Genomic DNA, 14,821 nt, shown 5'->3' with positions numbered 1-14,821 from the left:
TAAAAGATGCACTGTAGCAACTCACCAAGTCTCTTTCCATAGCACTTTCCAAACCTGCGACCTCTATCTCTTAGAAGGAAAAGGGTAGCAGATGCAAGGGAACACCCTCCTGGCCACACACCATCCTGACTTGGAATTATACTGCTGGTTCTTCACTGCTGCTGGGCAAATTCCTGGAGTTCCCGTCCTAACAGCACAGTGGGTATACCTACACCACATGGACTGCAGCAGTTCAAGGTGGTGGTTCACCACCACCTTGTCAAGGACAATTAGGGGTGAGCTACAAATGATGACCTAGTCAGTGATGCCCACATCCTGTCAATTAATAAATTAAAAAATATGTAGAGGAGCCAATAGGTACTTGGATATCCAAAATGGTATTTGATGAGGTGCCACATAAAAGGTTAACACATAAGAGTTCTTTGAGTTGGGTGTATTATATTGGCATGAATGTAGAACTGGTTTGCACACAGGAAGCACAACACAAGGTTAAATAAGGCATTTTCAAGTTGGCAGACTGTAACTAGTGGAGTTCTGCAATGAACAGTGCAAGAGCAAAAGCTCTAGATTTAATGATGAAAAGGCAGGGAATGATGTATCTACGTTTTGTAAGCAATACAAGGGGAGATGAGAATGTAAGCTAACAGTTGAACACAAAGAGGCTGCAAAAAGATAAATATAGGTAAAATGAGTGGGCAACAGGTTAGCAGATGAGGTATAATGTGGGGAAATGTGAGGTTGTTCATGTAGGTAATAATAGAAAAGCAGAACTTTTTTTTAAAAGGCGTGAAACTTTTAAATGGTGAGGTTCAAAGACTTATGTATAGGCATACAATGAACACAGAAAGTTAGCATGCAGGGACAGCAAGAAATCAGGGAGGCAAATGGCATGTTGACCATTACTGCAGGATTACTGCAAGGGCACTTGAATTCAAGAACATGGAAGACTTGCGACAATTTTTTAGGGCACAAGTCCATAACCTGTGGCTCCGGGGCCATGTGTAAATGATTAAGGATTCATGTGTGGTTCCCAACCTTGATCGATTCAGCCCATTTTGACGGTAATGTTTCTTTTTGAAACTTTTATTAACATTCTACTTGTGAGAAAGTATTATTCAATGAAGAACTCTTTTGTAAAAAGCTTGAAAATGTTGTTGAAATGTATCCCTGTCCTGTTTTTCATTATTACTGGCATTTCAGTATCAGCGTTATAGTCTTAAGATATTGCATTCTGGACTTTTTTTTCAAATGGCTTTTCTTGTTGCCAAGATCACTGGCCCCTGGTAAAGGGCTTTGGTGTGGCCACATCTGGAATACCATGCACTGTTAGTGGTCGATTGCCACACTAATAAAGGATATACTCGCCTTGGAGGCCATACAGTGAAGGTTCACTAGATTAGTTCCTGGGATTAGAGGGTTTCCCTATGATAAAAGATTGAGTAGATTGGGCATATACTCTCATAGGTTTAGAAGAACAAAATGGGATTTCCCTGAATCACAAAAGATTCCAAAGCAGCGATACAAGGTACAAACCAAGATAGGAAACCCAGAACATGGAAGCACTATCTCAGGAAAAGGGGCTGATCATAAAGAACTGAACTGAGGAGAAATTTATTCATTGAAGATGATTGTGAATTTTCTAGTCCAGAGAGTTATGAATGCTCCATCCTATATTCAAGGCTGGGACAGTTAAATTTTTGATCTCTCAGGGGACCATGGTGTATGTGGCGAGAAAGTGGAATTGAAGCTGAAGATCAGTCATGATGGTATTAATTGGCAGATCAGGCTTAATGAGGCTGTCAAGCTCTTGTCCAATTTCTAATGTTCTTACGAGGTGGAAGTGGGTGTGTGGACTTTGTGGATATTGGCCGATAGTCTATCACCAGGAATGGAGACAGAGAAGTTGAGGAAAGGAAGATTCAGAGATGGACCATGTGAAAGTGAGGGAAGGGTGAGAATTTCAAGCAAAACTGACAAAGATTTTCAGTTCAGGCTGAACACGGAATTATTGCGTCAGAAAAGTGAGGGAGAGGTTTGAGTATGACCTGATCAAAGAATGTTCCACATATCCCACAAAATGGCAGGCATGGCTAGGGCCCATATGGATTCCCATAGCAACAGCTTTTATTTGGAAGAAATGAGTAGAATTAAAGGAGAAGTGTGAGAGATGTGAGAACATATTCAACCAGGCAGAGGTGGTGGTAGTTAGTGGAGACTTGTTTGGCCTCCATTCAAGCAAGAAGCCTAGAGCCATCAGACCATCCTGGTTGAGGATGGAGGTGTAAAGGGGTTAGATGTCCGTGATGAAAAGGACTTGCTTAGAACCAGGAGACCATAAACTATTAAAATGACAGAGCATGTCGGAAGAGTTAGGAATGTAGGTGGGAAGACAACTGACAGGGAAGAAAAAATATAGTTGAGATAGAAAGAAATAACTTCTATGGGGTTAAAACAGACTGAAACAATGCGTCCACCAGGGAAGACCTACTTGTGGATCTTGGGAAGGAGGTAGAAGAGAGCTATGTAGAATTTGGGCATTGTGAGGTTGGAAGTCTTGGCTTCTCTTTAGAGAAGTAAGTTCTCTAAAGGCAATGAGGTCAGTGTAAGCCTAGAAAACATAGAAAATAGAAGCAAGAAGAGGCCATTCGGCCCTTTGAGCCTGCCGCTCCATTAATATTGATCATGGCTGATCATCAAATTCAATATTCCGATCCTGCCTTCCCCCCCATTGATCCAAAGAACAATACAGCACAGGAACAGGCCCTTCGGCCCTCCAAGCCCGCGCCACACCCTGGTCCAAACTAGACCATTCTTTTGTATCCCTCCATTCCCACTCCGTTCATGTGGCTATCTAGATAAGTCTTAAATGTTCCCAGTGTGCCCGCCTCCACCACCTTGCCTGGCAGCGCATTCCAGGCCCCCACCACCCTCTGTGTAAAATATGTCCTTCTAATATCCATGTTAAACCTCCCCCCCCCCCCCCACCTTGAACCTATGACCCCTCGTGAACGTCACCACCGACCTGGGAAAAAGCTTCCCACCGTTCACCCTATCTATGCCTTTCAGAATTTTATACACCTCAATTAGGCCTCCTCATATCCTCTGTCTTTCCAGTGAGAACAACCCCAGTTTACCCAGTCTCTCCTCATAACTAAGCCCCTCCATACCAGGCAACATCCTGGCAACATCCCTTGATCCCTTTAGCCACAAGAGCAATATCTAATTTCTTCTTGAAATCACACAACGTTTTGGTCTCGAATACTTTCTGTGGTATTTCGCAGATTCACCACTTTTTTAGTGAAGAAATTTCTCCTCACCTCAGTTCTAAAAGGTTTACCTCTTATCCTCAAACTATGCCCCCATTGGGGACATTCTTTTTGAATCTACCCTGTCTAATCCTGTTGAATTTTATAAGTTTCTACGAGATCCCCTTTCACTTTTCTAAACTCCAATGAATAGAATCCTAACTGACTTAATCTCTCCTCAGATGGCAGACCTGCCATCCCAGGAATCAGCCTGGTACTCCCTCTAGAGCAAGGACATCCTTCCTCAGATAAGGACACCAAAACTGCACACAGTACTCCAGGTGCGGCCTCTCCAGTTCCTGTATAACTGCAGTAAAACATCCCTATTCCTAAACTCAAATCCTCTTGCTATGAAGGCCAACATACTAATGGTTTGATGTTCAGTGGTAGGGTCATGGACCAGGTAGGACATTCAGCCTCCAGTTCAGTGAACAACAGCAATGTTATCCTTGTCAAGTAACTATAGAGCCGTCAGTGCAAAATCAGCAAAAGGCAAACTTTTAGTGATCAATACTAACCCTTAAAACATGTGGTAAAGGGTTGGGAGGAGGTGTGAGGGGAGTTAAAAAATAAAAACATAAAAATTCCCCCCCCCCCCCATGGAAAATTTCATCTGTCGCTATATATACAGGGGTGGGTTGCATGCCGTGCCTGTGTCATGTCTTTGGAGAGGTGGGATCCCAAATCAGGCTTCTGTAGTGCAGTTAGGAGCATGAAATAAAATAACAATTGCTGGCTGGATTTCCCAGGGCTCGGCAGCTAAGTGGAGACAGGAGCAGCTGACTGCAGACGAGTTTTTTCAGAGCACATCCTGTGAGCCAGAAGGAACAGGAGAGTTCCCCATCATCCTGTAATTAAATCTTGTGCTGAATGTTGCCTCTGTTGGCTGTCACAAACTGCTGACCCCAAATCCTCCTCACCTACAATCTGTGAACTGACCCCTTTTAACCCCAAATCCTAATCCTCCTGGTCTGTGATCTGCTAACAATCCTTCCAATCCCCAGAGATTTCTCTCCTGAATATCAACTCTGCACCAACTCCACATTAACTCATAATTTTAATCAAAAGTCAGAGGCTACTGGCTTTCCTACCTTGCAGCTACTTAGCTTTAGATGGCACAGTGGTTAGCACTGCTATCCCACAGCACCAGGGACCTGGGTTCAATTCCCAGGTTGGGTCACTGTCTGTGCGAAGTCTGCATGTTCTCCCCGTGTCTGCATGGGTTTCCTCCGAGCGCTCCAATTTCCTCCCACAGTCCGAAAGACGTGCTGGTTAGGTGCATTGGCCATGCTAAATTCTCCCTCTGTATACCCAAACAGGCACCGGAGTGTGGCGACTAGGGGATTTTCACAGTAACTTCTACTGCAGTGTTAATGTAAGCCTACTTGTGACACTAATAAATACATTTTCGGGTGGCAAGAATTTATAATGAGATGCTGCTTTTAACATCAGCGCATGGTGGGGGTGTGAGGGGTCATGGTGACATAATGGTATTGTTATTAACTGGCAATTCATAGGCCTGGATTAATGCTCCAGTGACATGAATTCAAATCCCAGCATAGCAGCGGGGGAATTTAAACAAAATCAATTTAAAAATCTGGAATAAAATACTAGTCTCATTAATAATAATCACAAGACTATTGGATTTTTATTTAAAAAAACAATCGTTAGCCAATCGGTCCTACATGTGATTAACCGTGGTTAACTGTTAACTATCCTCTGAAAATGGTCTAGCAAGCCACTGACAGCTACAGAAAAGTCAAATAAAAAATACAACTGAACAGATCACCCACAATCAACCTAGGTATCAAAAATGACAAAAGCACTTCCATACCAGTCAACTCTGGGAAGTCCACCCCACTAACATCTGAGGACTTATGCCAAGATTGGGACAACTGTCCCACAGTATAGTCAAGACAAAGTCATATTCACCAAATCATACTTACAATCAATGTCCCAGACTCCTCTATCACAATTTATGAGTAAGTCCTGTCCCAGCAACAGGATAGACCTACCAGAGGCAACAGTAGAGACAGTGGTATACAGTCACAAGAGAGTGGCAAGAAACCAGATTTTAACTTTGAGTGGCATTGGAACACATGGGCTGGTGAGGTAAATTTGGAAACTCATTCACTGCTCTAGAAATAAGATCCAGGCTATTTTATCTCCCAGACCTCATTTAACTCCCACTGGCAGACTTCACACCTGGAACAAGTGGAAGCAAGTGGACAACAGTGGGAATTTTTGCCATCTGAAGGCCACACAAAAGCACATGTCACGTGACATCAACCGCTGGGACAATTTTTTATTATCTCACATTTGGAAAATGTAGAAGAATTCAGGGTCTAAGCTTTCCTTAAAGTAAGTAAAGATAAACTAATCTGTTTGAATCATTTCAGGTTCTGTATCATCTTCCTGCTTTCAATGACTTCCTCTCACTCAGAGCACTGGTTAAAATTCCAGTCAGGATCCAATGACATCATTGTGATTGTACAGTATATGTTATAAAGGTTCCTGCTTAGTTTGGGTATGTGTTCTAGCTACCTGCTCTATAGAACAGTTTAATATTACGAAAAGTGGGATTCTGGTAACTTTCCGTCAGCTCAGCAACTTCAGAGTAATTGTAACTGCTCACACACCCATTTTTATTAGGCTGATAGGATTAAACTTGCCCTCAAAGTAACAGCTGCTTCTTGTATGGCCAGCAGATAAAATTTGTGATTATTTAGAGATGTTAGGATAGCTGAGGCCTTTTGAACCAATCCAATTCAACTCACAGAAGAAAGTATATTTTCATAGAATCATGTAACCGTACTTCATAGGAGGCCATTTGGGCCACATGCTTCTGCCGACTCTTTGAAAAAGCAATCCAATTCGTCGCGTTCCCCTTCCATTTTCCCCATAAGACTGCAATTTGTTTCTCGTCGAGTTATTTTTCAATTCTCTTTTGAAAGTTCTTATTGAATTGGGTTCCACCACCCTTTAAGCCTGCGCATTCCACATCTTAACAATTAGCTGCATAAAAGAATTTCCTCTCATTTGGTTCTGGTTCTTTTAACAAGTATCTTAAATCTGTGCCCTCTGGTCAAAGGCCCATCTGTCACAGGAAACAGTTTTTTCATATTTGCTCTGTCAAGCTCTTCAAGATTTTGACCAATACTATTAAATCTCCCTTTAACCTCTCTGCCATAAGAACAACCCGGTGAGATATTTTGTTTCTCCATGGAATTGAGTTCCACATCCTTTGTACCATTGTAGTAACTCTCTGTATCTTTCTAAGGCTTAACATCCTTCCTAAAGTGGTGTCCAAATTGGACACAATACTCCAGCTTGGACCTAACCAAATTTTTTAAGATAACTGCTTTGCTATTGTTCTTTATAAGTCCAGTTGTAAAGCCAAGGATCCCATTTGTTTTTTATAAATATGCCTTCTTAACTCAACCTATCATTTTTGTAGATTTGCATAGTCATTACCAGATCTCCACACCTAATACAATTGTACCGTTTAGGTTACATTACCCATCTTAATTCTTACTGTAAAAATGAATCACTTAACACTTATCTACATTCAATTGCATCATCCACAGGTCCATCCATTTCAAAAGTCTATATATACCCTCCTGAAGTATATCACTATTCCCTGTTTATTTTATTTCTTAGTTGTGTATCTGCAAACTTTAAAATTATGCCCTCTATTGCAAAATTAAGGTCCTTGATATAGGGTGGCACAACTGTTAGCACTGCTGCCTCACAGTGCCAGGGACCTGGGTTCAATTCCGGAGTTGGATAACTGTCTGTGTGGAGTTTGCACGTTCTCCCCGTGTCTGCGTGGGTTTCCTCCGGGTCCTCCGATTTCCTCCCACACTCCAAAGATGTGCGGGTTAGGTGGATTGGCCATGCTAAACTGCCCCTTAGTGTCAGGGAGATTAGCAGGGTAAACACATGGGGCTTGGGGATAGGGCCTGGGTGGGATTGTGGTCAGTGCAGGCTCGATGGGCCGAATGGCCTCCTCCTGGATTCTATTCTATGATTCTATAACAAAAAGAGCAGTAGCCCGAATACCAATTCCTGGCTGGTGTCAGATACCGCTGTGTAAGTACTTACTTCCCTCCAATCTGAAAGAAGAACTTCAGGACAGCACTACTCTCTGCTTTCTGTCTCTGAGCCCATTTTCGTATCCCTACATAAAACGAATAAAACTTTTTTTAAGTTGTGGCGGAAGATTAAAGCTCATTCGAAGATATACATAATCAACCGGTCCCTCCAAGGGCCCCGCCCCGCGACAGGAACATCGCCCGACCCATCGTCTCACCCCTTTTGTTACGCGTGAGCGTCGTTCCCGTTTTACGTGCCGCCACCGCCGCAGGCCGAGCACGTTACCCGTCCGCGCTCGCGCTCGCTCTGTGCGTGATGACGCGCGCCCGCCGTGCGTGCCGCCCGCGCGCTCTGCGTGCTGACGCTCACGCTCCAGCCCTCGGACTGCAATGATTTAGAAGTTCAGGAATCCCACGTGACGTCACCGGAGGGTGATGTAATGCTTCTCTAAATAGAATGTATTGTAATCTTCTCTCAGTCCAACGTGGTTCCTCACAGACCCGCTTCTTCTATTAAGAGTTTCGGTAAGTTATTGGAAAATTACAAAAGGGCACCAGGACGACAACCTCTCAGGTATTTTGACCTCCTTTTGTGCACTTTCCCAACTGAGTTGTTTCTGTGAAACACTGTTAATTTGCATCTGTTTGCATTTTTCTCTTTTTTTTTGCTGATGTTAAATAGTAAACATATCTGTATTGGTACGGGCACTGGGGGTGTGTTACGATTTCTAAACTGTTGGTGCTTACTCTTCATAAGTTAAAAACTGTGAGCAACTGTCAGGTAACACGACCCTTTTCATGGAAAAGAAAGTCTTTAGATGAAAGTTCTTCTGAGAAATGTTGTAAGGAAAGTCATTAGTATTCTTGCGCTGTTTTTGTCTGGCATCCTGGCTTGTGATATCGTCTCCTTCACAGAACAGGGACGGCGAATGGGAATTTTCAGAACTGGTGTGAAAAAGAGCTAACTGGTGTGAAAATGATGAAAATTAAAACTTTAGTTTCACATTACCCGCGGATCTTCAGTTTGCGACAGTTAAGTGCTAGTTTTTTTGCTGTCAAGTCACCCAAATAATGGACCTGTTATACGGATAGCCTTGAGAGTACTTTTGCTTGGATGTTAAGTGAGTTTTCAATGCAACAAAGTGTAAATTTGTTAAAGCTACATGGAGTTTTTACACGTGTTCAGATTCGCAAAATACTGCCCTAGACATCTTAAGTTGCTGAATTTAGTATTTCTGCGGTGATATTAGAATATTTTTTAAATTCTGATTGACTTTGTCCTTTGTTGCTGCGGTCCATAGATCAATATATATTTAGTTTTGTTCATTTCAAATTGTTAACACTAAATGCATTTTGTTAATTTATATGAGAACCGGGTTATAGTTGGCCATTACGTCATTCTGCAGCCTATTAAGTATGTTTGATTAACAGCCTGGGATATTGAGGGTTCAGGGGGGCAGATCTGCTGACAAAGCGCTCTCCTTTTAAAACCCATCCATTAAAAATCTAAAGATAAAATGTAACAAGCTCAGCGAGTGGATTTCTCCAAGTTATTCTCACTTTCAATGTATACATAATTGTTTTTCTCCGATATCCTTCAATAGCTATTGTACTTGTTTGTAAAGCGATACATTCAGACTTGAAACTTATTCTCTATTATTGATGAAGTGGTTCATTCAGAGTCATTTATCTGGAGTTTGCCAGCACCCGTCGCCACCAGCGATAATTTTTTAAAAGCAACTTTCAGAGGCAAAGAAATGGGGAAGTATGAATTTATGCGAGGCATGCGTGAATGGATAAAAAAGCTTTTAAAATAATTTTGCTTTACTTTATATTGAGGTAATGTGAAAAAGTCCCCATTTTAAGCAAGTCGGTTGTGTTTCCAGTGGTGGAATTTGGGGGCTCCTGCCAACCTGTACAAAATCACACTTTAACAGCAGAGCCCTCACTGTACCAGAGAAACCAACTTCAAACGCTGGAACTTGAGGCAGGGACTGCTATTGCACTTGCAGTGTTGGTGATTCGCAGCACAGTTTCTGAATGCCAGATTACCGAGGAATTCCTCAAGACTGCGGGCATATTACTGAGTTCAGGTTGGTCACCTGGCCAAGCTGCCTCTTCTCCCCCCCCCCCCACCCCACGCATTTGGAAGAGTTTCGCACGAGAGGAGGTGGGGGGGCCATCTGAGACTCAATCCTGTGGAGAAAGTGGCGGAAAAGTTCGACTGTTCCACACCCACCCCACCCCCCAAAAAGCCCACCTAACCACACACCGGCGGCTATATTTATTCTCTGCCCCGTGAAAGTGGCAGATGAAAAGTTTCAAGCGGCATTACTGACTGTGTGAGGATTGATCGCATTAAAAGTATCTCTGAGAAACATCGCTAGGGTCCGCGCGCGCACTGTTGCACAAAGTCTGAGTGAGGCGCCAAATACTTCCCCCTTCAGCCTGGCACCCAGAGGACGGCACACAGACCAGGAAGAGTTCACTTCACAATCCCTCAGGGCCAACCGCTCAGGAAAATGACAACTTTAATTAATTTAAAAGATTTTGAGGTTGCACGGGCCACTCAAGAGACGCCGATCTAATTCAGGACGTTGCATTTGACGCGCCTGCAGGAACGCCATGCAGACTTCTCTGAAGCGGAGTGTACTCATCAACAAATTGCACTCATATTAACTGCAAAACGTTTCACACAATCAATGTGGCACGCTAAGGGTTCCAGACAGATGGATAAATACCTAATTGGAAGTGTACAGTGTCTGCACTTACTGAACTGTTGATGAAGTCAGCGTGATCGAGAGAACTGGATGGCGCTGTATTTACTATACACACACAGGCCACTACTGTAGTCAAGCTGGTGTTCTGCCGTACAGACCCCAGGAGGAACAAATTGTTGAGCTCACTGGATCGAAAAGTACTGTGGATCTTCCACTGAGCAGTAACTAATACTAGACAAGTTGGGAAACTAAATAGCAGTAAGGTCACACCCCTCTAACGTTTTTAGGCACAATTCAAGGAAACATGTTGGTTATATGCATTATGATTCATCCTTCGGTTGTGTAATAATAGTTTGTAATATAGGTTCACGTAAATATTCAAGGTTTAGCGGCACTCGACTGATTTCCATACGAGCGTTAACCTTGAAATTCAAGTCCAATACAATGAAATATAAATAGAGGAAACTTCTTGCCCTCCAATGCATAAGAAGAGACTTGACATATATACCTGTATTCCGGGATTCAGAATCTGTTGTACTTTAACGCAGCCTTTCAAAGTGAGGTTTAGTAAGCGCAGATGCAGCGGTGATGTACAATTCAACTGGATGCTATAAAATCTCAGCCCGACTTGATGTCTTGTCCATTAACCGGTTAATTGCTTATACATCTCACCATTGCTGTTTGTGGGTTTTGTGTGTAAATCATTGCAATTTGCCTGCATAACACATCAAAATTAATTCATTGGCTGTGAAGCACTTGTCCTGAGAATGTGGGAGGTACTATAAATAAATATAACTATCATACTGTCAATATGTGTTGAGAACCTAAAGACTGGGAGCTTGTTGCATATTACTTAATGCTGATTACACAAAATAACAAAATATGAAAGGAAAGATGTTTATATAACATGAAAAATGGGTGCAATTAAACTTCTAAAAAGTAATGACAGAAAAAACGGACTCAAATACTTTGTAATTTCTGGTAGGTAAAGTATCATACACATTTGCACCACCAAATTGCTTAATGTATGGCTGAATCTGCATTCCATATAGCTACTGACTAATTTAGGTAGTGAGAAAACAGAATTGTTAACTAAAATCTACAATTTTAGTAATTTATTTCCCCCAATATTATTGCTGACAAGGTTGAATACTTCAGTGAAGGGATCTCATGTCACGTAGCGATTAATGAGTTAGCTTTTCTGAACCATAAATGTGGGATAAAAACAGAAAATGTTGGAAAGTCTCAGCATATCTGACAGCATCTGTGGAGAGAGAATAGAGCCAATATTTCTGGTCAGGATGATGAAGAAGTCATCCTGACTCGAAACATTGGCTCTATTCTCTCTCCACAGATGCTGCCAGATATGCTGAGATTTTCCAGCTTTTGCAGTATTTTACTTTTATCATAAATGCGGGATAATATCGTGTGCATAAGATGCTCAGGGTAGAGGGGAGTATATTTACAAATTTTATTTGGGATGAGGTAAGGCCTTTCATATTCATCTCCTTTGTTTTTGTTTGCAAAGCATAACTTTATTGCTAAATTGCAGATTTAAAGCTGGCAAATTACTGTTAGCACTTGCATTCTCAACACTAAGAGCACCTCTCTCTCCTTGTTTCCCTATCAGTGCAACAGATCTCTTTTCGCCCCTCAATGAAGTCTCCCTGTACCCTGTTCAGTTCGCAATACTTTGGTCTGTCTCTGTCTCTTCCACCTCTTTTCTCAGCAGACTCTGTTTACTTCTCTCCTATACCATAACAAAAACAGGATCTTTCCCCTTATAGGGCCTCTCACCCTTTTCACCTCAACAGAACTTATTTTCTTCCCCTTATCCTTATTTTGAAAATAATGATCTCATTCTGTTACCAACTTGGTTACACAAGGACTGTTGTCTATTCTTGGTAAGACAATGAGTCCTGAAGTCTTGGACCTGACTTGGTTGCAGTAAAGCTACAGCACCCAGTTTAGGCCTACCCGATCCAAGAGCACAGCTGGAATACTCATGCAAGTTCAACTGGGTTTGGGTAGGAGAGGAGCACAGACAGAGAGAGGCAGTCCAGGCATCAAGGCTGAGAGAACAGCAATCCCCATATTAAAACTTGAGGTACAGTGTGGAGAAGAGCTTGGAGTTGCTGTGAAGAAGAAGGTATCAAGTACAATGGTGGGTGATGGGGAGGGCTAAAGTGTCAATCTCATGAACAAATAGGAGTCTGATGGAGCCTGCACCTCAGCATTATTTTGTCTTGGCTATGTATTTTTTTTAGCAAAAGCCAATCCGAGAATGGTGCTCATGAACAATCAGAGCTGACAGTTTGGCTTGGACTAAATGCCATCTCAAAACGGACAAACAGTTACTTAGCAATACAATTTTAGATATATTATATATCATCATTGTCTTCTAATGTCTACTTGAGGTTGTAGAACAGTCAATTACGTTTCTCCTGCAATGATGACACTCATTGAATTGATTTCTTTGCCCAAGAACCAAAGTTTTCCTTTTGTTATCATTCCTGGAATGACATACACCTGTATTGTTTCTCCCACTAAGAATCACTGTAATTCAAGGAGAGTGTTGTGTGGATGGCAAATAAATTTAATGGTTGATAATTGGCATGCACAACAGCAAAAGTGGGAAAGTCATTTTCTAGTTTTTTGTTTGGTGTATTTAAAACATACATCATGTTAACACTTTTTATACTCACTTTAGTTCATATAATCTGGGCTTTTTAAAGTTGTGACATTAATGCAGGGGAAATGAGAACAATTTTCACTTCTGACAATGGACAGAATTTTAACTGCCACAAGAAGGCAGGTGTGGTTTGGGGGGTAAATCCTGAAAAGTGGAGTCAGGATCCCAAGATGATCCCTCACTTTAACCTGGGTTTATTTGCAGGCGAGAAGGGAACTGCCTGTGCAGCTATTTTGTGTGCCATTACAATGTGCACATAGGCATATCTGAGAGCCTGCTGACCAAGAGCGTGCCGGCTGAGAGTGTGCTCACTTGTGCTCAGAGCCCTACCCTCCGCCTCTTCCCTTCCTATCCCCAAGTTCCCTGCCTCTTATTGAAATGTTCTTTTATTTGATCCTGGGATGTGGGTGTCACTGGCTCGGCCAGTATTTATTGCTCATCCCTAATTTCCCTTGAGAAGGTGTTGGTGGTCTGCCTTCTTGAACCACTGCTGTCCATGTGGTGCAGGGACATGCACAGTGCTGTTAGGAAATGAGTTCCAGGATTTTGACCCAGCAACATTGAAGGAACAGCGATATAGTTCCAAGTCAGGATGGTGTGTGACTTGGAGGGGAACTTGCAGGTGGTGGTGTTCCCATGCAGCTACTAACTTTATCGTTCTAGATGGTCGACGTTGTAGGTTTGGAAGGTGCTGCCGAAGGAGCCTTAGTGAGTTATTGCAGTGGAACTTGTAGATAGTTAAACACTTCTATCATTGTTTATCCGTGATGGAGGGAGTGAATGTTAAAGGGTAGTGGATGGGATGCCAGTCAAGTGGGCTGCTTTGTCCAGAATGCTTTTTGAGTGTTGTCAGAGCTGCACTCATCCAGGCAAGTGGAGAGTATTCCTTCATATTCCTGACTTGTGCCTTGTAGGCAGGAGTCTGTGCTCTCTACTCTTGAAACGAGAGCGTTGCAAGTGTGACAAGTGGATTGTGTGGAAAGAAAGGATAACATTTATGGAAAATTAGGCATGGCTGTGAGATGACATGAAGATAGCCGTTCAAATAGGGATGTGAGGAAGTACCTTGAAAGAAGGATGAGTGGAGCTACGATGGTTGGCCTGTGGGGTGTTGTGCAGGAGAATGCTGGAAAAGTCAGATAGTGTGGTTTTCTGACACCTGAATGTTGTATCACTCATTTCCCTGCCCTCTTCATGTCCTTAAATCTCTTGGGGTGCTGTCTCCATGTTGGAAGGACCACATGTCTGCTGCTAACATTGTTGGCCACTTCCATTCATGCCTACTTAGCTGGAGAGGCTGATCTCGTCCTACTGTTGTTACAATCTCCATGGGGGAACAGTACACCAAAATAGAGATGCAGTAACAAAGACTTAAGGGGATATTTCAGAATACATACGTTCCAATGAGTAATAAAAAAATCCGAGGGACAGATCCAATATCTGTGGGTAAGTGGAACAGTTAAAAAGAATATTAAACTTAAAGAAAAACCATATAATTGTCCAAAGACAGCTGGCGATCTGATAATTGATGCATTGGTTTTATTTTTCCAAAACTACCTTCGGGAAAGGTCCCAGTGGCTTGGAAGATAGTAAACGTAGCTTCAAGGAAGGGAGACAAAAAGCAGGGAACTACAGGCCAGTTAGCTTAGCATCTGTCACAGATCTGCATCCCGCCTACCCCTTATAAACTATCAACCCCATGCTTACCAAGAATCTATCCACTGCTGCCTGAAAAATATTCAGACTCCATTTCCACCGCCTTTTCAGGGAGAGTTCCAAAGACCCACAACCCTTTAAGAGGAAATAAAATGCCTCATCTCCGTTTTAAATCGGTGACCCGTTATTTTTAAACTGTAATCCCTTGTCCTAGATTCTCCCACCAGAGGAAACATCCTTTCCACATCTACCTTGTCAAGACCCTCGGGATTTTGTGTTTAAATCAAATTGCACCTTGCTCTTCTTGAACTGCTTCTAATGCATTTACCTCTTTCCTTAAATAAGGTAACCAAT

At 42.4% G+C, this 14,821-nt stretch overlaps 1 protein-coding gene across 2 annotated transcripts in view; it reads left to right on the top strand.

Annotated features, from left to right (window-relative positions):
• Positions 1 to 7,901: 7,901 nt before the first annotated feature.
• Positions 7,902 to 14,821, top strand: part of creb5b (cAMP responsive element binding protein 5b) — a 353,679-nt gene continuing 346,759 nt past the window's right edge. For both annotated transcript variants that reach the window (XM_078239765.1, XM_078239767.1), the window contains exon 1: positions 7,902 to 7,973. The gene's annotated coding sequence lies outside the window, so the exon portion shown is untranslated. The remainder of the gene's footprint in view (positions 7,974 to 14,821) is intronic.

Source organism: Mustelus asterias, chromosome 2 (assembly GCF_964213995.1).
Source record: "Mustelus asterias chromosome 2, sMusAst1.hap1.1, whole genome shotgun sequence".
Taxonomy (NCBI): Eukaryota; Metazoa; Chordata; class Chondrichthyes; order Carcharhiniformes; family Triakidae; genus Mustelus; species Mustelus asterias.
The sequence above is the reverse complement of the archived record's forward strand: the minus strand, read 5'-3'. Positions and strand labels throughout refer to the sequence as shown.